The sequence below is a fragment of the Mustela nivalis genome (genome assembly GCF_964662115.1).
Source record: "Mustela nivalis genome assembly, chromosome: 10".
In the NCBI taxonomy this organism is placed as follows: Eukaryota; Metazoa; Chordata; class Mammalia; order Carnivora; family Mustelidae; genus Mustela; species Mustela nivalis.
This window is the reverse complement of record NC_139029.1, coordinates 101,160,624-101,187,039: the sequence shown is the minus strand read 5'-3', so window position 1 is coordinate 101,187,039 and position 26,416 is coordinate 101,160,624. Positions and strand designations below refer to the sequence as shown.

The 26,416-nt window shown below is 38.9% G+C and overlaps 1 protein-coding gene across 3 annotated transcripts in view; it reads right to left on the bottom strand.

Annotated features, from left to right (window-relative positions):
* DENND2C (DENN domain containing 2C) overlaps positions 1–26,416 on the bottom strand; it is an 82,835-nt gene that overhangs the window by 55,304 nt on the left and 1,115 nt on the right. For 2 of the 3 annotated variants that reach the window (XM_082685015.1, XM_082685013.1), the window contains exon 2: positions 10,378–10,486. The exons of the other annotated variant lie outside the window; for it this stretch is intronic. The gene's annotated coding sequence lies outside the window, so the exon portion shown is untranslated. The remainder of the gene's footprint in view (positions 1–10,377; positions 10,487–26,416) is intronic. 3 annotated transcript variants of the gene reach the window in all.

The following is a 26,416-nucleotide window of genomic DNA, read 5'->3' as shown; positions in this document are numbered from 1 at the left end:
AGAAGACACTTAAGGGTGAAAATGGAGAGGCAACACTGATAGCCAGAGAAGAATACATGTCTCTGTAATGCTGTCTTGAAAGCCCAAAAGCGAACCTAAATGTCAGAAGAGGATGCCCCCACTTGCTATAGCAGAGGATGCTAAGACATGTGTTATAGAAATACCAGATGCAGGGGCGCCTGGGTGGCTCAGTTGTTAAGTGTCTGCCTTTGGCTTGGGGTTAAGCATCTGCCTTTGGTCTGGGTCATCATCTCAGGGGCCTGGGATCAAGCCCACATCAGGCTTCCTGCTCAGCCCGGAGTCTTCCTCGCCCTCTGCCCCTCCCCCACAAGTCCCCAACTCATGGGCTTGCTCTCTCTTTCAAATAAGTAAATAAAATCTTTTTTTTTTTTTTTTTTTAAGAAATATTGGGTGCAATTAAATCTGCTCAGGAAGATGGGTAGGAATTTGAACTGCTCAAATTATCTGCATTTTGGAAATTTCTAGTAGGTATATTTAATAAAATATTAATATAGTATTTAATACTGAGCCAAAATGAACAGTCAGATGCTCAACTGACTTAGCCGCCCAGATTCCCTGCCTCTGGTTAAATTTTTGAGAAAGCCCACAGAAATAAATCTTGCATAAAATTCTTCACTGAATTTGCTCAAAGTATTTTAAAGCAAAAGAGAAAAAAAAATGTCAAACTGGTTTCTACCTTTCAAACTATTACCATCTTGTTAACTTTTCCTTGAACAACAAATCTTCAAAGCAAGCACATACAGGATATCAGCCTTTTATCTCATTTCTATCAGAGGAAACAGCCTTATAGGTAACTAAAAATGATTCCCAAAATAGCAAAGACGCTTTAAAAAAAAAACCCCTAATACTACTAATAATAGACAATATAAATTTCTCAGTAGCTATTGTGCCTAACCGCAAAGCAAGCAATAGGATTCTTCAAAAAATAAATTTAATTCCTTACCAATTCTAATAACTCTCTTAAGACATATGTCATGGAAAATTTCTGAGTTTTAAAAAAATTTTAATTGATTTATTTATTTTTAAAGATTTTATTTGTCAGAGAGATTGCAAAAGCAGGGGGAATGGCAGGCAGAGGGAGAAGCAGGCTCCCTGCTGAGCAAGGAGCCTGGTGGGGGACTCAATCCCTGGACCCTGAGCTGAAGGCAGACACTTAACCAGCTGAGCCACTCAGGCATTCCCTGTTTTGTTTTGAATGAAAGAATGAAAAATGATAGTTGACTTAATTTAGATTATATTCAGAATTTTGAGGCACTAGTCAAAGAACTAGAATAACATTAATTTTGTGATTGTGTTTACAGGGTTGTTTATCCACGTTATTAAAAAAGCTTCCACATGACTATGATTCTTCTTTGCTGTTCACTGATTCTAATGGGTGCTGGAGATTTTATTTAACAAAATTGTGTGACCCTAGGAGCAATCCTCATAACTAACCCAAGGTTATGGGCTGGATGCTTGTGTCCCCCCAAAATTCCTATGTTGAAGCCACAAGCCTCAATGTGATGTTATTGGAGGTGAGACCTTTGAGAGGTCAGGAGCATGAAGTACTTATGAATGGGATTAGTGCCTTTATAAGAAGAGACACAAGACAGATGAGATCTCTCCCCCCACCGTGGGAGGATACAACAAGACCGCCCTCTGCAAACCAGGAAGAGGTCCCTTGTGAGGAATAACATTAGACAGTACTTTGATCTTGGACTTCTCAGTCTCTAGAACTGTAAGAAATAAATTTTTGTTAAGCCACTCAGTCTACAGTAGTTTTGTTATAGCAGCCTGAGCTGACTAGACAAGCAGTAATTTCATCTTCAAAACATATCCCTAACTCTGACCACTTACCATCTTCACTGCTACCACAGTAATCAACACCACCATCATTTTTCCCTTCTTGATTTTTTATTTCTACTCAATATTCACCTTTCCTGCCCATCTAAAATTAGTCTTCTTGGGGTGCCTGGGTGGCTCAGTTGGTTCGGCTCAGGTCACGATCTCAGGGTCGTGAGATCAAGTCTCTCAGTGGGCTCCATGTTCCACATAGAGTCTGCTTCAGATTCTCTCTCTCCCACTCCCTCTGCCCCTCCTCCTGCTCATGCGCATGCTCTCTCTCTCTCAATAAGTAAAATCTTAAAAAATAAAATTAAAAAAAACTAAAATAAGGCTTCTTTCCCCACATAGTGCTCTATGCCTTTACTCTTCTATATTTTCTCCACAGAGCTTATCATTTACCTGAAATTCCACTATTTGTTTGTTTACGCATTATTTGTCTCCCTTGTTGGAACAAAAGACTTTCCACTACTATATTCCCAGCACCCAGAAGACTATGCACCATACAGTAATGCCCCAATAAGTATCTGCTGAATGACTAAATCCTGAATATAAGAATGCATAAAGAGCAAGGAAAGGTTTATGACAATTAGCAATGTCTATTACTTTAAGTGTTTCTGATGATGTGAAGTTGCCCCATTTGTAGGAGGGGAAAACATCTAAGAATAATTTAAGGGGAAATAACACCAAAACAACTTACTTAAATGATAATAAGCACCACAGTAATAAGAACTTTTTGTATATTTACTGTTTGCCCAGTACTACATGCATATTCTCATTTAATCCTTATAACAGTCTCTTGGAGGAAGATATTTTCATTTTCTAGTTGAGGAAATTGAAGCTTAGCAGGGTTAGATTACTTTTTAAGATCATATACATTACATTAAGTGGAAAAAACAGAATTTGAACTCTAAAACTCTTGTTCTTATTAGCACATAACATACTACCTTCAAGATAAAAAGACATTTTGATAAAGGACATATCTAAGTCAGAGGTCACCAAACTTTGCCTTGAAATGCCTAAAAAAGAAAATTGATTTGTGTATATTTATAAATTACAGATGTAACAACTATAATAACATCATACATACTATAAAATGAAAAATTTTAGAGCACAAGATTTTTCAAAAATTTCATTTTATTGTCTTTGTTAAGAATTAAATATATAGGGGCGCCTGGGTGGCTCAGTGGGTTAAGCCTCTGCCTTCAACTCAGGTCATAATCTCAGGGTCCTGGGATCGAGCCCTGCATTGGGCTCTCTGCTCAGCAGGGAGCCTGCTTCCCCCTCTCTCTGCCTACTTGTGATCCCTCTCTGTCAAATAAATAAAATCTTAAAAAAGAAAAGAATTAAATATGTAAATGGATGATAAAATAACCATTTCTCTCTCACTCAAGTCTCACAAATAATAAATATTTTGGATAAGACTAATGTAATCAAACATGATTTTTTTGTTTTTTTAATTTTACTTTTTAAAATATTTTATTTATTTATTAATTATTTGAAAGTGAGAAAGAAAGAGAGATCACAAGTAGGGGGTAAGGATAGAGGGAGAAGTAGGCTCCCCACCAAGCAGGGAGCCTGACGTGGGACTTGATCCCAGAACCCTGGGATCATGACCTGAGCCAAAGGCAGATGCTTAACCAGCTAACCCACCCAGGCACCCTAACCACAATTAAAAAAAAAAAAAAGAAGAAGAAGAAGATTTTATTTATTTATTTATTTGAGAGAGAAAGAGTGTGAACAGGGAGGGGGAGAGGCAGAGGGAGAGAAAGACAGAGACTCTCAAGCAGACTCCATACTGAGCTGAGGGGTTGGTGGGGAGGGAGCCTAGTGCTTAATCCCAAGACCACAAGACCATGACTGAGAGGAGATTAAGAGTTGGAGGCCCAACTGACTGTGCCACCCAGGTGTCCCCATTATGTTCTTTTCTTGAAACTGTGATTCAAAGATATAGTTCTAAATTCACTTTATTTCATGCTTGGTCCTAAGGGTGTTATGGGTTGAAATATGCCCCCCCTACCCATTCATATGTTGAAGTCCCAAACCCTAGTATCTCAGAATATGACTGTATTTGGAAACAAGATCTTTAAAAAAAAAAGTAATCAAGTTAAAATAAGTTGACCAGAGTGGGCCCTAACCCAACATGACTGGTATCTCCTTAAGTAAAGAACATTTGTGGGGCACCTGGGTGGCTCAGTGGGTTAAGCATCTGCCTTTGGCTCAGGTTATGGTCCTGGGGTCCCAGGATGGAGCCCCACACTCAGCTCCCTGCTCAGCAGGGTGTCTACTTCTCCCTCTGCCTCTCCCCCTGCTCATGCTCTCTTTCTCTCTCAAATAAATAAATAAAATCTTAAAAAAAAAAAAAGGAAAGGAAAATTGTACACAAACCCAAAGAGAAGACATGTAAAAACACAGGAAGAAGTCAGCCATCTATAAAGCCAAGAAGAGGGCCCAGAAGAAACCAACCCTGCCAACAGCTCAATTTTAGACTTCTAGCCTCCAAAAGTGTGAGAAAATAAATTCTTTTGTTTAAGCGATTCAGTCTGTGGTACTTTTCTTATAGCAGCTGAGCTGACTAATACAAAGGGCCATAGTAATTGAAAAAGATAATTCACCACAGAAACACAAAGCCAATGAAAGAAAAGCTTCATGGACTGAATAAAAAAAAAAAAAAATCTGAGGATGCCATTCACCAATGAAGCAAAAGCTTTTTGAATTGTGACTAGTATATTTCTATCTCCTTCAGTGTCTATGGACTATATCTGCATATTATTTGGTCATTGTTATATTATTTAAATTTTTAACAAAGTGATTAAAAATCCACTGAAACTACTTTAAAAGATTTTAAAACAGACTAGAAAATTGCTTCCAAGGGTCCTAATGGTGCAGATATCAGAGTTTTATAGATGACACATCCTCTGTATTTGGGCAACAAATAGCAATGAAAACATTCCAAATATCAAATTCTCTCTTCAAGTCATGAGATTCTTCAGAAAAACAACAGATTTCTCATTCATTAATACATCACTTTTGCTTTGAATGCATATACTGAAGGTGTTTGTATTTTTAAAATTTTCTGCTGATAACCAATTATCATTACATAAAACCAACAATTATGGAACTTTTCTACTGGAAAAAGAAAGTTGTTTGGCTTATTTTAACTCTGGAGACTCTTAAAAATAGTTCTTGGTAACAGACTAAGAACCTATTATAAGATACCAATTATTTCCAAGGCTATTACTCATCTTATTTTTCAAAGGACTGCGATGATTCTACAATTTATTTTATTTTTTTTAAGATTTTATTTATTTATTTGACAGACAGAGATCACAAGTAGGCAGAGAGGAAGGCAGAGAGAGAGGAGGAAGCAGGCTCCCCACCAAGCAGAGAACCGGATGCGGGGCTCAATCCCCGGACCCTGGGATCATGACCTGAGCCGAAGGCAGAGGCTTTAACCCACTGAGCCACCCAGGTGCCCCGATTCTACAATTTAAAATATAATTTGAAAGGGCGCCTGGGTGGCTCAGTGGGTTAAGCATCTGCCGTAGGATCAGGTCAAGATCCCAGGGTCTTGGGATCGAGTCCCCACTGGGTTCCCTGCTTTGTGGGGAGTCTGCTTCTCCCTCTCCCTCTGCCTGCCACTCCTCGCTGCTTGTGCATGTTCTCTCTCTCTCTGTCGAAAAAGAAATAAAAATCTTAAAAAATATAATATAATTTGTAAATATCCAGGGATTCGGCAACAACAACAACAAATCTGTAAATCTACCTACTCAGACACATATAAGCTGGACACATAAAAACTATTATGTGCTGTAACAGCTAAAAGGGAACACAAAGTGAGGATGTCAGTGTCAACTCCTTTTTGTTGGGGAATGACCATTTTTCCCATTGGGATTAATCCCGTAGATAAACTCTTGACAAGGAGTGAAGGCACCAATGTCAATCCGTATAGTAAATATCCCGTAAAGCCTAATTTCTTGTTTTTTTTTTCAATGAAAACTAATATAAGTAACAATTCGAATGCTCTTTTCGCTTCATAGTGTATCATTTTGCACACCCCCAGGAGACAGAGTAAAGCATTCCAGTTTACACATGCATTAACTTTAATCCCACTTTACAAAGGTAAATTGAGAAAACTCGGGGGTCAGGTAGTAAAAAGTTTTATAAGTCTAAAATGTAAACAACCTTTTCCTTTGAAGCTCAGGAGGAGTACTCAGAAGATGGAAGAAGTATTTTTCCCCAAAGCTTTATTGAGATATAAAGGACATAACACACTGTGTAAGTCAGAAGCACAATGTTACTGGATAAGTGTATATATTGTGAAATAATTACCACAATAAGGTTAGTTAACACACTTATCACCTCTCTACGATTTTGTTTTGTAGCAAGAGTATTTAAGATCTACTCCCTTAGCAACAGTAATGTTAACCAGTCACCAAGAACTATTTTTTGAAAGGCGGGAAATACAGAGGTCATTTACATCTGCAAAGTGCTTAGCCTTTCTTTCTTTCCTTTTTTAAAAAGATATTTAAATATTTATTTGACAGACAGAGAATCACAAGTAAGTATGGAGGCAGGCAGAGAGAGAGCAAGGGAAGCAGGCTCCCTGCTGAACAGAGAGCCCAATGCGGCTCGAAATATGACCCTGGGATCATGACCTGAGCTGAAGGCAGAGGCTTTAACCCACTGAGCCACCCATCCTTAGCCTTTCTTGAATGACAGGGAAACACAAAAGCAGCCTCGGGACAGGGGAGAAAGGCACTAGAGGCAGGAGGAAAGAAGAATGGGATTTGGGAAAAGTGTTCCTCAGTCTAAATACCCAGGAGGCTGGCCATCACACTGTGCTTCTGTTGCAGCCAGACTTGAATCCAGGGTTCCAGCTAATCTAGTTTAAAGCAAACTAGGTATGGTTAACTGTGCAATGTACTATATCCGGAAGTGTACCGGTCCTAGAAGGCTGTGTGGGCTCTTGGTAAAACAGGCCTTACATAAAGTAGAAGTACTAACTTCCCAAACCAGCATCTTATAAAAAATTCCAGATCCCTAGGAGTGTGGAAGCAGGCTCTTCAGCTAACCATACCTCTTAGAACTTAAGAGATAATTCTGATTTCCAAAGAGTTACTCTGGAGCACAGATCCCGAAATGAAGCTGGAAATTAGATTCACAAACACCAGGAGTGCTGTGTGCACTAAAAATCCTTATCTGATCCCTGTATCAGGAATCCAGAGACCAAGCTCTCGGCAACTCTTGCCTTGTCCTAAATGTCTCCTTTATAAAATTTGAAATTTCTTTGGGATGCGGCTTTCATTTCTTTCTTTTCTTTTTCTCCTTCCTTTCTTTTTAAGATTATGTTGTTAGGTATATCCAAGTTTAAAATTATTTTATTTTCCTGGAGAATTAAGCTTTTCCCTCCTTTGTAAACATGTATCTTCAATTTTTGATGTGAAAGGTGTAAAAACGTTTCACTCGTGGATGAACCATTGATATAGCAAAACAGATTTAGATGATATAGATAGAAAAACAGGACATATAATATTATTGTTCTGGACAAGGGGGGTGGCAATAGTTTGATTTGTACAGTGGGCACGCTAACAATCAAAACCAGATGATGACTGTGTAGCTGATTCACAGTATGACAACATTCTGTTCAAATCTCTAATATTTGCCCCACTTTGTCAAGCAATTTCATTGGCTTTACATCACTTCTTCCTGCTACTAGGTAATGTCTGTGAAAAGAATGCAAACTAATTTTCTTACAGTAGGACCCCTGCTAAAACACATATGTTAATCAGTACACTGTTGAAACCATATCCTTGGACTGAAACAGAATACTAAATGAAAGAGCACTATAATGCAGTTAACCTATAAATTAATGTATTACCAAATACACTTCAAAGACATCCAACTAAATATATCTAGAAAAATAAATTTTGAAAGATACTTTGGGGAAAAAATACCCACGTAATATAATCCCTAAGTTTTACAACCTATCTTCCAAATCAACTAATGGTATGGTTGGTTATCCTCACCACTGTTCCTGTCTTATAAAGAAGGCTATAAGTTAACAGGAGAGTATTTAATGTCATGTAATAGCATAACTAAGGTCAGAAGAGTCTTCTCTAAGCCAGTTCTTATATTTCTCATCAGCAGAACCTAATTTCCACTACCCAAATATTTTAGCAAATAAAAGGTAAAGAGAAAAAATTCCAGGTAGCACAGGTCTGTCTGCAGAGTAATGGGATATTTTAACTGATAATCATCATCATTTATTAAGTGCTCCAGGTGCCAAGCATTGTGCTTAGTACCTACAGACATTATTACATTTAATTCTCACAGCTCTGACAGACAGTTATTATTCCCTCCCTTCTGCAGAGGAGGAAGCCGAGACTGAACTGGTTCGGTAAGTTACCCAGGTAACACAAACTTAGTTCCGCTTTGCTCCCAAGCTTCTGCATTTAATCAGTATGCATTACTTGTTTGTGGGTAGACATAACAATAATATCAGCTAATATAACAGGATGTCAAATGCAACTTTTCCTGTCCTCTCGGAATTTCAGCAGGGGCCTCAGAGGCCAAGATCAAAACAATAGGAGTCAAATACTTCCATATTCTAAAGAGAAGTGCACAGCTTATAAAGTGGGGCAGCCAAAAACCAGCCCTGCTAACATCAGTTCATTATCCTCTTATCGCAACTATGTAAAAAGAATTATAATTAGTTAGTTGTAAGGATTACAAGGGACAATGTAAAGAACTTCTTTTTTTAATCTTTGTGTGTGTGTGTGTGTGTGTGTGTGTGTGTGTGAAGAACTTTAAAGAAATTAGACAGTGTGTATTTTCTTGCCTCCTAAAGGAAAAGGAGGAGGTACTTCCTGGTTACCTCAAGCCAAGGGACTGGAAGCTCAAGATAATCACTCCAAGTGCTTAACTTGTACCCAGAATAAGAGAGACACAGGGACTGGTAACCACTCCCACCCAAGGGGATAAAAAGTGCTGGTTCATAGCTAAATTTTAAAGACCACTTAGGTACAGGGGCACCTGGGTGGCTCCGTGGGTTGAAGCCTCTGCCTTCAGCTCAGGTCATGATCTCAGGGTCCTGGGATTGAGCCCTGCGTCGGGCTCTCTGCCTGCCTCTGCCTAGTTGTGATCTCTGTCTGTCAAATGAATAGATAAAATCTTAAAAAAAAAAAAAAAAAAGACCACTTAGGTACAGTAGTCGGAATAAATGTTTCAGCAGAAGAGGAAGTTTTATGAAATGCCACAATGTGAAAACATATAGAAAAGTAACTTTAATTACATGAAACTTTACAATTTCATTAAATTAATGTAATGTTAGTAACTGTCCATACAATTAATGAAGTTTATCTTAATATTTTTATCTAATTATCCTTTTTAAACCTCCTCTGTATTAAGAAATAACTATAAGAAATTAGAACTTTTAAACTTTACAAATAACTTCAAAATAACTTTAAAGCAAGTTATTATTATTTTTTAAGATTTTCTTTATTTGAGATAGCACCCGTATGCAGGAGAGATAGAGAGAGAGAGCGCGCGCGCACACGTGCATGGGGAGGGTGCCCCGGGGAACATAGAGAGAGAGAGAGAGAGAGAGAGAGAGAGAAGTAGGCTCAGGACCAGATCATGACCTGAGCCAAAGGAAGATGCTTAACCAACTGAGCCACTGAGATGCCCCAGTAACATAGTTTTTAAATCACAAATTCAAACTTTGCTGAGCTCTTCTTAGCACCAAAATTCTTACTTCCTATAGTGTCAAAGGTTGAAAAAAAATTCTAGAAAGTTAAAAAAAATAAGTTTTAAATATCATAAACTACTACTTTTTAGAAATTTTGAAAAATAGAGAAAATGAGGGAAAACACCTCTAGGCCTACCACCTCCAGCATAATCGCTGGTATATTTTGGTATATTTCCTCCCTGCCTTTTTTCATAAGCATATTTTTATATAGTAGCAATTTTAGTATATATGTATTCACATCCTGCTTTTTTTTAGTGTTATGTAAAAAAAAATGCACTTTCAAGGATTTAAAACTATAGACATAACAAGCACTCCTAAAAACATACATTCATATCCACTGAACATAACTTCCAATGTTATTCTAAAGCCAAAAAGTCAGAAGACCGGATTTCTCAAGTTCTCAAATCCCCAAATTATACATTCAATGGATATTTTCTCTCACTTGACAATATAAAAACAACAGAAAGTAAAACTGCATTCACATAATTATTATTATTTTTTAAAGATTTTATTTATTTATTTGACAGAGATCGCAAGTAGGCAGAGAGACAGGCAGAGAGAGAAGGGGAAGCAGGCTCCCTGCTGCGCAGAGAGCCCGATGCAGGGCTCAATCCCAGGACCCTGGGATCATGACCTGAGCCAAAGGCAGAGGCTTTAACCCACTGAGCCACCCAGTCGCCCCATATTCACATAATTATTAAACATGTCCCTTATTCCTCAAATTACCATAGAAACACACGAAGTATTAGATCTGTAGTATACTAACCTTCCGGCCCAACAATTACCTCTTTAAAGCATCCAAGTTGCTCTCCTTCCCCTCCTCTTTCCTGGACAATCCAGTCCTAAAGCCATTAGGTGGAACAGAGTAAGGCAGGCATCCAGAGTAAGGCAGAGCTGCAAGGGACCAGAGCAGGGGATCAGAGCACCGGAGCAGGAGGGATCAGGATAGCATCTGTGTAAGAGAGGTCACATGGTGTGGCCTGTGGGGCCTGAACAAGGTCAAGTTCACATTAGGCTGCTTTGCTTTTATGGGCAATCTGCAATTTTACAAAGAAAGGCAAAAAGTGAAAATAGCATTCAGCATTTGTTTTGCATCACACTGAGCTGCATCACGCAGGCCCTACACAGGTGCAGCCTTGCCCAGGATGTCAGTGGCTGAGCAAAATGAGGGGGTATAAGGCTGATGGGTGGTCTGGGTGGACTTTCAGAACCAGCGTGGGGTGAGGAGCCGGGGCAAACTGGCCCACAGTATTGACAAGTGAAACTCTGGCTGGATTTCAGGCTGTCAGCGGGGTGTCAGTGTGTAACAGACAACCTGCACAAACAGAACACCTTGATTGACTACAGGCTTCCCCCCATCTATAAGCAGAGCATTTCTAGGAAACCTTTCCTAACCCAAACTGGTGTAAAGTGAAGAAGCGATCACCGTTAATTTATATGGAAAACTGTTTGAGCTTTCCTAGACTCCCTCCAAATAACTTCTCTTAGGGTTTTCTGTTACCTTAGGACACATTTTGCTAATGGATGCACAAAATAAATTGAGCTAAAGCACAGATGCTCACAGATGCAGTTCAAAGCCATGGTGGCTGGATGCTGAGATACTGAGAGTAGTTTCAGGGGAAGGAGCTCCGCAGAGACAGGCTAGCTCTGTGTGTGTGGCAGGGCGGGGTAGGGGGTCATCGTGCAGAGGGTGGGGCAGCTGCATCTATAACAGCTCAGTGTGATGCAAAACAAATGCTGAATGCTATTTTCACTTTTTGCCTTTCTTTGTAAAATTGCAGATTGCCCATAAAAGCAAAGCAGCCTAACGTGAACTCTCAAAAAATGGGGGATACCTGTAACATGCAAATATAAAAAAGAATGAGGTAGAGGGTGCCTGGGTGGCTCAGTGGGTTAAGCCTCTGCCTTCAGCTCAGGTCATGATCTCAGGGTTCTGGGATCAAGCCCCGCATTGGGCTCTCTGCTCAGCAGGGAGCCTGCTCCCCACCCCGCCCCCGCCTGCCTCTCTGCCAACTTGTGATCTCTCTCTGTCCAATAAATAAATAAAATCTTTTTAAAAAATTAAAAAGCAAAAAAAAAAAAAAAAGAATGAGGTAGAGATCTGTGGGCAGATATGGAAAAATGTCCAAAATAAAAGTGGGGGAAACAATCTCTCTAGTATGATTACATCTCTATACAGACTTTTAAAAAGGATATACAGATATGTATAATACATACTCATACACACACACACACCCCTTGCCATGATGTAAACTGACATTACCACAGCTGATTCCTCCTGCATTCGGCCTCCTTCTCTGAAATGGGAGGGGGTGGACGAGACCTCTTCTCTTCCTCAAAGTGGACCAAGGGATTGCTTAGAAAGTGATCATCTTACAATCATTTGGACTTTCTCAGTTCAGTATGTGGTTGGTTCTGTCTGTAAAAGTTACATTATCTTCACATGGATACTTTTTATATAATCAGACCATACTTTAAGAAAATTTTTATAGTCTTTGTAGTAACATGACTCAATATTCTATAAGATTAAATTTTATGGACACTGTGTGTTGGATTGTGCTGGATAAGCAAGAAATCACCAGTGATGGGACCAGTGATAAGGCCTCGGAACAAGTTTTTTTACTCTTTATTTTATAACTTTTTACAAGGCTTGAATCTTTTTTTTTTTTTAACCATGGTTATATATTTTTTCTTGTTTTTAATATTAAAACAGGATCTATTCGGGTGGTAGAATAATGGATCTTTTAAGTTGTATCCTTTATATTTTTCTATATTAAATAAAATCTTAATTTAAAAAAAATGAATACACAGATATTGCAGAAATAGCACTTCCAATAAGTTATCCTAGGGGTGTAACTGGATAAATTCACGAATATGTACACAAGAGTAGGCTTTTTTACTTTTTTAAGGTTTTCCTTTTTTCTTTTTTCTTTCTTAGTAAACGCTATACCCAGTGTGGGGCTTGAACTCATGACTCCAAGATCGAGTCAGATGCTCTCCTAAATGAGCCAGCCAGGCACCCCAAGAGTAAATTTAGATTACTGTAAAGCTGAAAATAAATTTCCAACAGGGGACTATCATTAAATGTACAGTATTACGGTAAATTCATACACTGAAATACTAATAAGTTATACCATGTTCAAAATCTATTAAGAAAAAGAAAAATATTATAAGAATTAATTCAAAAATCTAGATGAATAAATAAAATTTAAAAGTAAATATATACTGAAACATTGACAGTGATTATCTCTAATAATAGAACTATGGCTGAGTTTTCTTTTAGTTAATCTGTGTTTTCTAATTTTTATTGTTTTACCTTTTTAAAGATTTTATTTATTTATTTATTTGACAGAGAGAGAGACACAATGAGAGAAGGAATACAAGCAGGGGGAGTGGGAGAGGGAGAAGCAGGCTTTCCACCAAGCAGGGAGCCTGATACAGGGCTTGATCCCAGGACCCTGGGATCATGACCTGAGTCAAAAGCATATGCTTAACAACCGAGACACCCGGTACCCTATATTTTATTTTATTTTAAAGATTTATTTATTTGAAAGAAAGAGAGAGAGCACAAGCAGGGGGAGTGGCAGGCAGAGGCAGAAGAAGCAGACTCCCCACTGAGCAAGAAGCCAGACACAGGGCTTGATCTCAGGACCCTGGGATCATGACCTCAGCTGAAGGGAGATGCTTAACTGACTGAGACACCCAGGAACACTTGTGTTTTCTAATTTTTAAATAAAAATAAACATAAATCACTTGTATAGCATTTGTTACCCATAAAGGTAACTTACTTTTTAGAAGATTCATCAAATATGTCCTGAGCACCCACTTCATATAAAGGCATTTGGGAATTACAATGGCAGTAACAGTAGTTGAGCCATATTTTTTTTTTTAAAGATTTTATTTATTCATTTGACAGACAGAGATCACATGTAGGCAGAGATGCAGGCAGAGAGAGAAGGAGAAGCAGGCTCCCCACTGAACAGAGAGCTCGATGTGGGGCTCGATCCCAGGACCCCGGGGATCATGACCTGAGTTGAAGGCAGAGGCTTTAACCCACTGAGCCATTCAGGCGCCCCAGTATTGAGCCTTATTAAGTAACTATTATGTGCCAATCACTTTAGTCACTTTATCTCAGTTAATTTTCGGAGCACCTCTCTGTGGTAGTAGATCAGTTAGGATTAAGTTTGTTTACAGATTACTTAAAAACTGAAAAGAGCAGTGGCTTAACCAATGTTTGTTAAACAAAGAGATGTCTCTTTCTCTGCCACTTAAGAGAGAGCAGACAGCCCAAGGTACCCCCAGGTCCTCAGGCTCCAGTGTTACTGCTACACCATCCTTATCATATAGCTCCTGTTGTCATGATCACTTCAGGCTCAAACTAGCTGTCAGAGCTCCAACTATTATATCCACATTCCAGGAAATAAAAAGGAAAAAAGGGAGCTCTATTAAAGCCTCATTCCTGGAAGTTCCATGTAACACTTTTGCTTATGGCCCACTGACCAGGACTTAAGTCACATGTACTGTATGAATGGAGGCTGGAATATAATCATTCATCTTTTCATCCTGCAATGTGCCCAGCAAAAAACTGATTTCTGTTTCTTTGGAGAATGCATATTAAAGTAAGCAAAAAATCTCTGCTGCAGGCAGGTTACTTCTGTCCTCATTTGTAGACAGAAAACAGAGGTGTAGAGTCACATAGCTGAGTGGCAGAGAACGTCATCAGTCTATGTACCTTTCATTTCATATTACGTCCCATTAGAAAATTAATACATGAAAATAAAATACAAACACGCTCACAGGAAATTTATATATAAGTATGGGAAGTTTATTATTAAATGGGATTTGACAGATGAGAAAGTATCTACCAGAAGAACAGAACTAAGAGGCATACCGGACAAACAGAACAACAGTAACAAGTATTTCTCTTGTTTTTGCCTTTCTTGAATTCATTTTAACATAATTTATACAATAGTATTATTCCTTTTTAAATTTTTTAATATTTATTTGAGAAAGAGAGAGAAAGAACAGGCAGTGGGGAAGGGCAGCGGGAAAGGGAGAAGCAGACTTGCCACCAAACAGGGAGCCCGATGTGGGACTCGATTCCAGGACCCTGGGATCATGACTTGAGCTGAAGGCAGACGCTTAACCAACTGACCCCCCAGGTGCCCCCCAGGTGTAGTATTCTGTATATGTTTTCTTTCATGCAAAATAATGTCTGTATGATTCATTCATGTTGTTGTATATAGCAGTAGTTTTCCCTTTTTCATTGCTGAGTATTATTCCATCCAATGGAAACACCAGCATTTATTAATCCATTCTCCTTTTGTTTTTGTTTTTTTTTTTAAGATTTTATTTATTTATATGATAGAGATCACAAGTACACAGAGAGGCAGGCAGAGAGAGAAGGGAGGAAGCAGGCTCCCCACTGAACAGAGAGTACAATACAGGTCTTGATCCGGGACCCTGGGATCATGACCTGAGCCAAAGGCAGAGGCTTTAACCCACTGAGCCACCCAGGCGCCCCGAATCCATTCTCCTTTTGACAGATACACACATTTGTTCCAGGTTTTGACTATTATGAGGAAAGCTCTTATAAATATTCTTCTACGTGTCTTTAATATACACAATTACTTATTTCTCTTGGGTATTAACTAGGAGTAGAATTGCTGGGTTATAGGATACACAGATGCTTCACTTTAACAGACGCTGCCAAAGGCTTTTCAGAAGGATTTGTACCAACTTACACAACTTACAATTTACACTCTCCCCAGCAGTCTATTAGTTCTGGTCACTCCTCAGCCTCACCAGCACTTACACTGTTAGTCTGTTACATTTTAGCCATTCTGTTATGCAGTGGCATCTTGCTATGCAGTGGCATCTCGCTGTGGTTTCCATGTAAACTTTACACTCATTTATTTCTTACCATACCATGCCACACATCCTTTATTACCACAGAATCATATTTTATTTCTTCAAATGATTTTTTTTTTACAGGTTATCATACTCTGCTGGAATGAAGCATTATAAATTCCAAAAACAGTACTAACCCGAAACAGGTCAGTTTGGGGACATTCTAGGTCAGTTCTTTTCTATCATAGATGGTAATTTCTGTCATAAATTTAGATAAAAGATGGGAGAAAATGCCAAGAGTGTGTGGAATTATGGAAGCCAAAGGAAGAGAATCTTCCAAACAGAAAAGAATGGTCAACAGATATACCACCAGAAGGTCAACTAAGGTAAGGATGCCTGGGTGGCTCAGTTGTTTGAGCATCTGACTCTTGGTTTTGGCTCAGGTCACGATCGCAGAGTCCTGGGATCAAGCTCCTGTATCAGGCTCCGCACTCAGCTGGGAGTCAGCTTAAGGTGTTTCTCTCTCCCTTTCCCTCTACCCATCCCCCCACCCCCCTCCACTCAGGTTTGCCCTGGGGTGTTCTGAGATAAATAAATAAATAAAACAAGTTTTAAAAAAAAAGTTTAAAAAACAAAGGTGAGATCCGATAAAGACCTGAATGTGTATTAGCCATTAGGACCTAGGCAAGAGCAGGTTCGGTGGCATGGAGGAAGCTAAAGGGAGGTCACAGTGAACTGACTGGCGAATAGGACAAAAAGAATGGAACCAGCAACTGGAGACAATCCTTCAAGGAGCTCATCCAGGCAGGCAAGTGGACAACAGAGTAGTAGCTAACCAGGAACACAGGTTTCAGTAGAGCTTTTTTTTTTTTTTTTTTTTTAATAGAAAAGAACTAAGATTATTTAAACACTGGTGGAAAGGAGTCAGTAGAGAAGAAACAAAGGTCTGAGAGCAAACCCCTAAAGGGAGAGATGGTGTGGCACCCACCTGGAGCTGCAGGGGTTAGCAGCTGACAGGAAGAGGGACAGCTCTCCCACTGGGACAGAAGGGAATGAGGAAAGAAAGTAAGGCCGCAGGTGTACTTATAGAAGGTGGAAGGGCCGTGCACAGATGAACTTCCCTCACCCTGAAGGCTGCCGTCTCCCCTCTGAAGTAACAGGTGAGATTATCTGGTAAGAGTCAAGTGAGAGAGGGAAAACCCCAGCGCAGGGGAGGTTTTAAGATAGGCTCGGTGCAGAAAAAAGAAGCAAGAATCTACAGGTTCCCTAAGCAGAGAGTTTTTTAAAAAGCAGAGTCAGGAACTAAACCTTTAAGAACAGGAAACATGATTAGGATCTGTAAACGAGTAGAAATGACAAAATCAGGCAATGAGTGGCCAAAAGACTAGTGAGGGCTGACAGGATCAGGATAATGTGGATCACAGGTGATCATGGGAGGGAAAATGTCCTAGAAAGAAAAGGAAGAGGCGCATCAGTATCTTAGGAGTAGGGAGCCTGAAGACTGAGAGGGGTCCTCATTCTTGATGAGAGGGCATTAATGAATGGTGTCAAAAGGACAGTAAGGACAGATGACAGCTAGCTAGATGACAATCAGTGAGCAAATGGAGCAGTGATGAACACAACAGCTATCGTAAAGCCAGTGAGACGAATAAAAACACAAGGGGCAAGTCATTTCAAACACAATGTTTTAAAGCTGGGAAAAAACCCTATACATCTTTAAAAATTGTGGCCAAAAAAAAAAAAAAAGAAGGATAAATACATGGAAAACGGTTTGGGGAAAGTTAAGTCTTATGGAAGAAAAAAGCTTAGGAGTCCAAGAAGGATGGCAGCTCTCACAGAAGTGGGAGAAACACGAGAAGGTGTGTATAATGAAGACTCAGACCAAGTCATGAAAAGTTTCTCACACCAAGTCAGTGAAGCTTGCTCATGGTGTACTAGGTCTCAATCTATGAAAAGAAAATGCCTGACTATTTTAGAGAAAAGACCTGGCTACTTGAGGTTAAAATCTTGAAGAGCTACTCAAGCTACTCAACAAGATGCACAGTTCAGAGATAAGTGGCTGGATAGCTGATTGGAGTTGGATGGCATGATTCCTAGAGGGTCCGGCTTATCTGATTCTTCACCTCCCTGTAAAGCTGGGCACAAGAATGAACAAAATAAGCTGGGGCCAGAAACAGGAAAACTAGTGATTCACTCCACTCAGGGGAATGCCTTGCTTCTTGGGGTGCATAATGGAAGATCAGTGGAGAAAGCAACCTGGTGATATGATGAGGGCAAAACTGAAGTCTCAGGCACTGGGTGAAGGAGAGGCCTATTTGTGGGGAGAAACTGGGCTTGAGGGAATCAAAAAACACAAGGAAAGTAGGAACATGTAATATCCACAGAGGAGGGGATAGAGCGGGCAATCATAATTTTTCTGGGGAAGAATGGAAAGACAAAAAGGGATCATCAAAGGGCAGGAACAGCAGAAGTATACATTGGTCTGGTTTTATAAAACATGCCCACACCATCACCAAGATTCTTGAGCCAGCTTAGTGAGTGAGGACTGCCCAGCGAGTCAAGTCCCTCCTCTTGCACTACAGGCCAGTGTTTCATGAACTGTCCTAACCAAACCCATGGCAAGAAATACATTTGTTGTCAAAATACACACATCTGAAACAGAAGTTGCACAAAATAATTACCCTTACTACATATGATAAAACATAAAGTTAACATCAAATATTATGTTCCCATGATGCAAATATACTTAAAATTCTAAAATAAACAATATAAAAATTAAAATTAGAAGAGATTCAGTGTAATGCAATAGGTGACCTTTCTTGTTCATAAATTAATTCCAGTTCTGAAAAACACAAAGACAATGCTACATACTTATCAGGTTCACTATAGAGTCTTTTATTCTTTTGTTTTAAATTGGGTCAGGGTGGAAAATCCTAGTTGAAACAATAAGTTGGTGTGAATGGCAAAAATAGTACTACATTCTTTCTACTTTGCAATGGAAAGTCTCTGGTCTTAATACAAAATATAAGCAATGTCATATAATCATTCTTCACAGTAAATGAAGAACTAAACCACAAAATCCATTTTCTTGGCAAATTAAAAGCATGGTACAACTTATAATATCAGTGATCCCATCACTTTGGACTGTGATATCTGTACCACACTATAGCCACCTTATCAGCATTAATGAAACATCCCATAATGGTATGGAATGAGGTATGTCATCACTAAGAGATGAAATTATAATTTTCAGCTGATTTATCATCAAAAAGTCGTAAACATAACATCCATGCATTCTACTTTTTTAGTGTTTTATTTATTGAGACAGAGAGCGTGAGCATGGGGTGGGGAGAGGCAGACAAAAAAGGGAGAAGCGGGCTCTCTGCTGAGCAGGGACTCGATCCCAGGACCCTGAGATCATGACTGAGCTGAAGGCAGGCACCTAACCAACTGAGCCACCCAGGGGCCCCCCATCCCTGCATTCTAGATGAATATTTTTTCCCAAGAGGCATGTAGCCATTTCTGTTTTGAAATTAAAACAACAATGAATCTTTACCAGGAATGGTCCTTGAATAAAAAGGAACCTTAGATAATTTTACTTTTTTTGTCTTTGAAAATATTTGAAAAGGCTTACTGAAAAACCCAGTATACTGTGTTTCTAAAAGTCTTTTTAAAGAGTTTTAGCTTTCATCTGCAACATTAATACAGATACAAAGACATTAATACAAAAACCTGTCATTATAGTCAGGTTTTGCAGATTTGATAAACCTGTATTTTAAATAATCTTCATTAAAAGTCTTAGGCTCTTTCTCAATTCACTATTTTCTCAACATTTTTATACTTCCAAATGCAGCTATTGAACATGTTTCTGGATCCTTACTTCATGCTTTCTTCTAATAGCTAAACAATAAATTTTACAGGCAAACTGATCTAATTTACTTTTAAATTACAATTACTAGGGGCACCTGGGTGGCTCATTCTGTTAAACGTCTGCCTTGGAGTCAGGTCATGACCCCGAGGTCCTGGAATCAAGCCTGGGAGCAGGGAGCCCGCTTCTCCTTCCTCTGCCCTTCTGCCCTGCTCCTGCACTCTCTCTCTCTCTTGATTAGACAGCAGGTCACCACTTTCACACACAGCCAAGACGATTTTGCGACATTTTGCCTGACCTTGAATTATGCTAATTGGATTGAACTATGCAATGATAACCACTGCATTGTGATCCTGTGCAAATGGACCATCACTTTAATTCACATAATGTTGCTCTTTTGTTCCTTGCTAGCCCTTACCATGGAGGTAGGGGCCAGGGAAAGGGGAGTTTGCAGTCAACACTGTTGCAGAGCAGGCTGTGGCCTTTCCTCCCAGCAGGTCCTATTATCCCTGGCTTCAATAGGCTCTATAGAGTATCAAAGAATACAGATAAATATTTAAATATAAAATTATGCTTCATATTGCCAAGTAACCAATTCAAACATATCTTAGATAGCTGGAGATTTTTGTTTTTTTCACTCCAGTGGAAAAAAGAAAGACAAAAACAACCACAAACCACATCTCTTTTTTTTTTTTTTTTTTTTTTTTTTTAAACCACATCTCTTTTAAGTTGCTGTAAGAATAACACACACTCACCCATCTCTCTTAATTTTAATATCCATGCAAAAAACCCCATACATATGCCATTTCTATCAATTTAAACTTTGAAGGAAGACTAGTAGTTTTCTTCCATGTTCTCTGTTGTAAACATTTATCACTATGATAAAAACCTTGAAAGTCAGAAATCTAACTTAAAAAAAAAACAGCATAAATAATAACCTTTAACTAATATAAGTGGCTTAATATTGCCTAAACTGAATGCTAAAAAGTCTGCTTTCAGGCTGCTACTCAGGAGTCTAAGACTTCTAAGGAAAAAAATATTGAATTTACTTCTCAAAAACAGGGGGTACAAGAGAAACATCTGGAACAGCCAGATGTGAAGTCAGTCCTTTCCATATCACCAACAGTTACTTAATCCTTCAATCTTACAACCTCCTATAATGCCGATAAAGTGAAGAAAAACTTCATGTTTTCTTTTCCTTAGGATAAAAATTACTCATTGAAGTCAGAGAGGAAAAAGACAAAAAAGATTCCATCCTGTCTAATCCTCTGGGAACCAGTGCAGGACACTCCTTCAAGTTTTAGTCTTTTTTTTTTTTTTTTCATTTAGTTTTCAATGTCCCCACTTTCACTGAGGCAAACAGATCACTGTTTGCCAAACATTTTTTATTAATTATTTTTATTAACATATATTGTATTATTAGCCCCAGGGGTACAGGTCTGTGAATCATCAGGCTTACACAAGTCACAGCACTCACCATAGCACATACCCTCCCCAATGTCCATAACTCGACCACCCTCTCCCTAACCTCAAACATATTTTTGATCCTGACATTGTACAAGTTAATCTATTTCTCAGTTTCCAAAACAATAAAGGGAGTATTTTCCACCTATTTTATATGAGAAATGGGAGGATGAATTTGAAAATTTTCATACGTTTTCAGCAGGAGGTGCAACTTCGAAGAACTTTTATTTAAATTTAGTTAGCCAACATATAGTACATCATTAGTCTTAGATGTAGTAAAGAACTTTTAAAAATTTTTCATATTTATTTATTTATTTATTTTTCATTGAGAGAGAGAACACAAGCAGGCAGAGTGGCAGGCAGAGGCAGAGAGAGAAGCAGGCTCCCTGCTGAGCAAGAACCCTGATATGGGACTTGATCCCAGGACTCTGGGATCATGACCTGAGCCAAAGGCAGCAGCTTAACCAACTGAGCCACCCACGTGCCCCAGGAACTTTTTTTTTTTTAAACTAAACTTACAGATCTAAGTACTTCAAAAAACATCCCATATGATAGAATCAACCAAATGTGGCCCACCACCTGTTTTTATATAGCCCCTGAGCAGACTGGTTTTTATTTTTTAAATGGTTGAGAAAATAATCAAAAAGTATAATATTCTGTGACATGTGAAAATAATATGAAATTCAAATTTCAGTGTCCACAAATAAATTTTAACTGGAACACAGCCCATGCTCTTTCACTGAAGTATGACAAGGCTCTTCCGGCAGGACTGAGGGCTGATAGAGATTGATGGTCCACAGAGTCTAAAATATTTACTTGCTAGCCCTTTACAGAACGTTTGCACTCCCTGCCTTAGGAGACCATACATTTATTTGAATAATACTACAAATTAGGAAAACATTTTTGAAAGTCCATTTTTTTTTTTAAGATTTTATTTATTTATTTGACAGAGAGAAATCACAAGTAGGCAGAGAGGCAGGCAGAGAGAGAGGAGGAAGCAGGCTCCCTGCTGAGCAGAGAGCCCGATGCGGGACTCGATCCCAGGACCCCGAGATCATGACCTGAGCCGAAAGCAGCGGCTTAACCACTGAGCCACCCAGGCACCCCTGAAAGTCCATTTTTGAAAATGCTTTCATAGCTATAACATATTCTTTGACTCTTCTCAATGGTGGCAAACCTTCACTCTTTGATTATGAGTATGAATTCTGGAGATGGTTAAGCCACCTGGAGACAAAGTTGAGTAAGACTGGTTATCAAGATGAATCAACCAACAAACATGTATTAATAATCTATATATTTACCAGAAGCGAAGATCTCTTCTGGAAAAAAGCATTCTCTGACTACCAATCATGTGAGGGTATAGTAATTTGTTTTCATAGCTCTGATTCAAGATAAATAGGCTGTATATGCATGGAAATTGAAAGTACAGAGGTGGGGGACACCTGACAGCTCAGTCAGTTTAGTGTTGGACCCTTCATCTCAGCTCAGGTCTTGATCTCAGTCCTGAGTCCAACAACAAAAAAATTAAGTACAGAGGAGGAAAAAAATAAAACTAGAAGATCTACTTTCTTGTGTGGCTGGGAATATGCTATAAAGTTTTTTTTTTTTTTTTTTTTTTTACAAAGAGGAACTCCAATAGTATTTCGGGCAATATACTTTTGGAACAAATGAGTGACTCCCAAATAAAATTTTATTTTATTCACTTTTTATTTATTTTTATAATTTATTTTGAAGTAATTTCTACACCCAACATGGGGCCTGAACTCACAACCCTGAGATTAAGAGTTGCATGCTCCACCAACTGAACCAGCCAGGCACCCCCACCCTCAAAAAAAGTTTAAAAGAACAGGATTCACTGGGTTGTAAAAGTTGCTTAACCTTCAGTTAAAGCCCATCTTATTGATTTATAATCACAAGTTATAAGACAAAATTAGCATCAATCAATCAATCAATCAATCAGTAATCCCTTCCACTCATACAAAGCAAACCATTTATCCCCGGCCCTCTTCTCTTCTAGTTCCATATGCTCTTCCTGAGCAATTCCGTCTGCTCTTAAGCCTTCAATTACCACTTACTTGCTAACTCTGCAATCTGAATCACCAATCTCAGCCTCCCTCCTGAGACTGGTGGCTCGGGACCCTCCTCTGGCAACTCCACCTGAAGTGTCCAAGACACTTCAAACTCAACATGCTCTAAATGAAACAATGCTCTTCCTCCCACATTAAAAAGAAAGAAAGAAAGAAAGAAAGAAAGAAAGAAAGAAAGAAAGAAAGAAAGAAAGAAAACAAAAAACGAAAACCACCACCAACAGAACAAGCTCCTCTATCCAGTTTCCCAAGCTAAAAAATGAAGTCATTTACTTTTCTGTTCACCTTCAAAGCCAATCATGTTTTAAGCCCTATAAATTCTACATCTTCATTATCCTGTCCTCTCCTCTTCACCTCTGTTACGTTTTTCCCACTCCAGGCCCTTACCCTCTCTTATCTGGACTATTTCAATACTGTTAGCCTTCTAACTTATCTCTCTACGTTTTACCTCTCTCCCTCCAATCGAGCCTCTGTCCCATGCAGCTACGTTATCTGTCTTCACTACCTAAAATCCCCCACTGGCTCTCCATTGTCTTTAGAATTGAGTCCAAAGTTCTAGCATGATCCACAAGCTCTTTACTGTGTGGCACCAGCAGACTTCTTTTTTCTCTTTCTGAGTCATAACTTTTTACTTACCTACCTCCATACGTTCTTCTGTAACACATCATGCATTTCAAAGTATTAAACTACCTTTAATACCACATTCTATAGTGAACAATTTTGCTAAACTGGATAAACCTTCATTATTCCAAATGAGAGGCACTGAAACCCCATGCTTACTTCATTTCTAGCAATTTCAGTGATCCTAACCTGGTTAGCAGTCAAGTTCAGAAATGTTCTTTTGCCAGTTTATTTCCAAGCACCATCCCCTTTAGCCCAGCCTCTTATCTCCATACACTCTAACCTTTATTTCTTTTTAAATAGACATTAAGATTTTTAAAAATTAATTGATTGGTTAATTTTTGAGAGAGAGAGAGAGAGAGACAGAGTGAGAGAGCAGGAGTGGGGGGTGGGGTAGAGAGAGAGAGAAGCAGACTCCCTCCTGAGCAGGGAACCCAACATGGGACTGGATCCCAGGAGCCTGGGATCATGACCTGGGCCAAGGGCAGACACTTAACCAACTGAGCTACTGAGGGGCCCACACTCTGACCTTTAGTCAATAAACTACAACATATTCCTCACAAATACCATATACTTTCACGTAATATTTCTGTTTTCATCCACATCTTCTGTTTCCTTCCCCAACTCAGTTAACTCCTATCCTTTTCTCAAAGCCAGATTCAAATATGATATCTTCTCTCTAATCTTCCTTCTTCCCCTCATCATTGTCCCCGCTGAATTCTATCTCTATCTCTGTTACAACTCTTATCACACTGAAATTGTAGGGACTTATTTACATGTCTGGTCATTAGCTTCTTGCCACTAGGAGAGCATTTTCTTTTCTTAAAGCTAACATTTAACTTACCGTCTGAGAACAGACATTTTAAACTTCTTATTGAAAAATAATCACCTCTTCTATTATGAAGATAATGCCATAATTGCAGTAACTGAGTGACAGAGAGTTTAGAAACAAGAAGAATCCCATCATTCATGGGGGGGGGGTGCTCTTATATACAAAGTATAATTAAACTGTAGCTTGGACAAACCTCCATCCACATCTTGCAATAGCAGTTTCTTTTTCTTTATGTCTCTTTCTTTCCTTCTTTTTGAAGAAGTTCTTTACAGAACTCTCCTAAACACACGTTGGGTTTTATCGGTATTTCACTCACAGAATATGAAACTCCATACAATGCAAAAGTTAGGATTAGGATTTTTGGAGTTTGCCTGGTCTGAATGCTAGCCTTCCTGCCTAGGCTCTTTCATAGGGGATTATTCCACCTCTGTATCTCTTAATGAGGACCCAGAAATAATGACAACCCTCATGGTGCTGTGGTAAGGACTCAATAAACTCATGCACGTAAAAAATATGGAACACTGCCTGGTTGAGAAGAGGTCCCAATAAATGTTGACTGATGTTATGACCAGTTTTAAAAACAGTTTTCTTGCTACTTATTTTAGCCAACTCGGTAGTGTTAACCTCCCAGAAGGAAGGAATTGTATTCTACTCATACACAAATTCGATGGAAGTACTAAAACTGTGCCATGGAATATAATAGGTGCTCAATAAATAATGTGACTATAAGGCTTCAGACCTCCAAGAGGAACAAACTATAAGTTATAGCAAAATTTATACATAGAGAACACATTTAAAATAATACTTTAAGTATTTTCAAAACACCTATCTTCCACTGAACTGCTTAAACGTAAAACTTTTAAAGCAAGGGCGCCTGGGTGGCTCAGTGGGTTGGGCCACTGCCTTTGGCTCTGGTCCTGATCTCAGGGTCCTGGGATCGAGTCCCACATCAGGCTCTCTGCTCAGCAGGGGACCTGCTTGCCTTCCCTTCTCTCTGCCTGCTTCTCTGCCTACTTGTGATCTCTGTCAAATAAATAAATAAAATCTTAAAAACTTTTGGGGCGCCTGGGTGGCTCAGTGGGTTAAAGCCTCTGCCTTCAGCTCAGGTCATGATCCCTGGGTCCTGGGATTGAGCCCCACATTGGGCTCTCTGCTCAGCAGAGAGCCTGCTTCTCTCTCTCTCTCTGCCTGCCTCTCTGCCTACTTGTGATCTCTGTCAAATAAATAAAATAAAATCTTTAAAAAAAAAACTTTTAAAGCAATACAAAAATTGTATTCATTAGGAAGTTTACCTCTACTCCATTTGACTTGCTCTTAGTATCCAGTGGTCTAAAATTCTTGTGTATAAGACAGATCATTTAAAATACAATTTCCAGGGGCGCCTGGGTGGCTTAGTGGGTTAGGGCCTCTGCCTTTGGCTCAGATCATGATTGCAGGGTCCTGGGATTGAGGCCTGCATTGGGCTCTCTGCTCAGCAGGGAGCCTGCTTCCCTTCCTCTTTCTCTCTGCCTACTTGTGATCTCTGTCAAATAAATAAATAAAATCTTTAAAAAAAAAAACGAAACTCAATTTCCAGGTTTAGAAAACTCTCTTTTCACATCAAAAAAAACTAACATTCTTCCTTTATATCTGTATTTTAAAAAATCTATTGCCACAGTTAATATTAAAAACAACAACAACAACGAAAGGCCAAGAGACACAATTACTACATTTCCTGGTTTCTGCCTGGGAAACTACTTCAGAACACGCCTACAAGTATCCCCAGTAAAAAAGTCTGCTGGTTACAAACTGCTATTCTTTTTTTATTTCCATTCCCCCTCTAAAACCCCACATACATTCATATACCAATAGAAAAGAATGCACATGTCTATAATAAAGGTCGTACAAAAAAATACAGCTACATATTAATTTTGTTTTGAAGGACTGAAAATTTACTAAGTTTTTACTAAAAGCAGATGAAAGTCTAGATCTGAAGCAATACTCCCAGCTTACTTTACCAGGTAACTTAAACTCTATTTCCTTAAAGCAAAAAAGTAGATTATTTGATTGGTACTGAACTTCATGATAAATAATGCAGTAACAATATGTAGATAATATGTTCT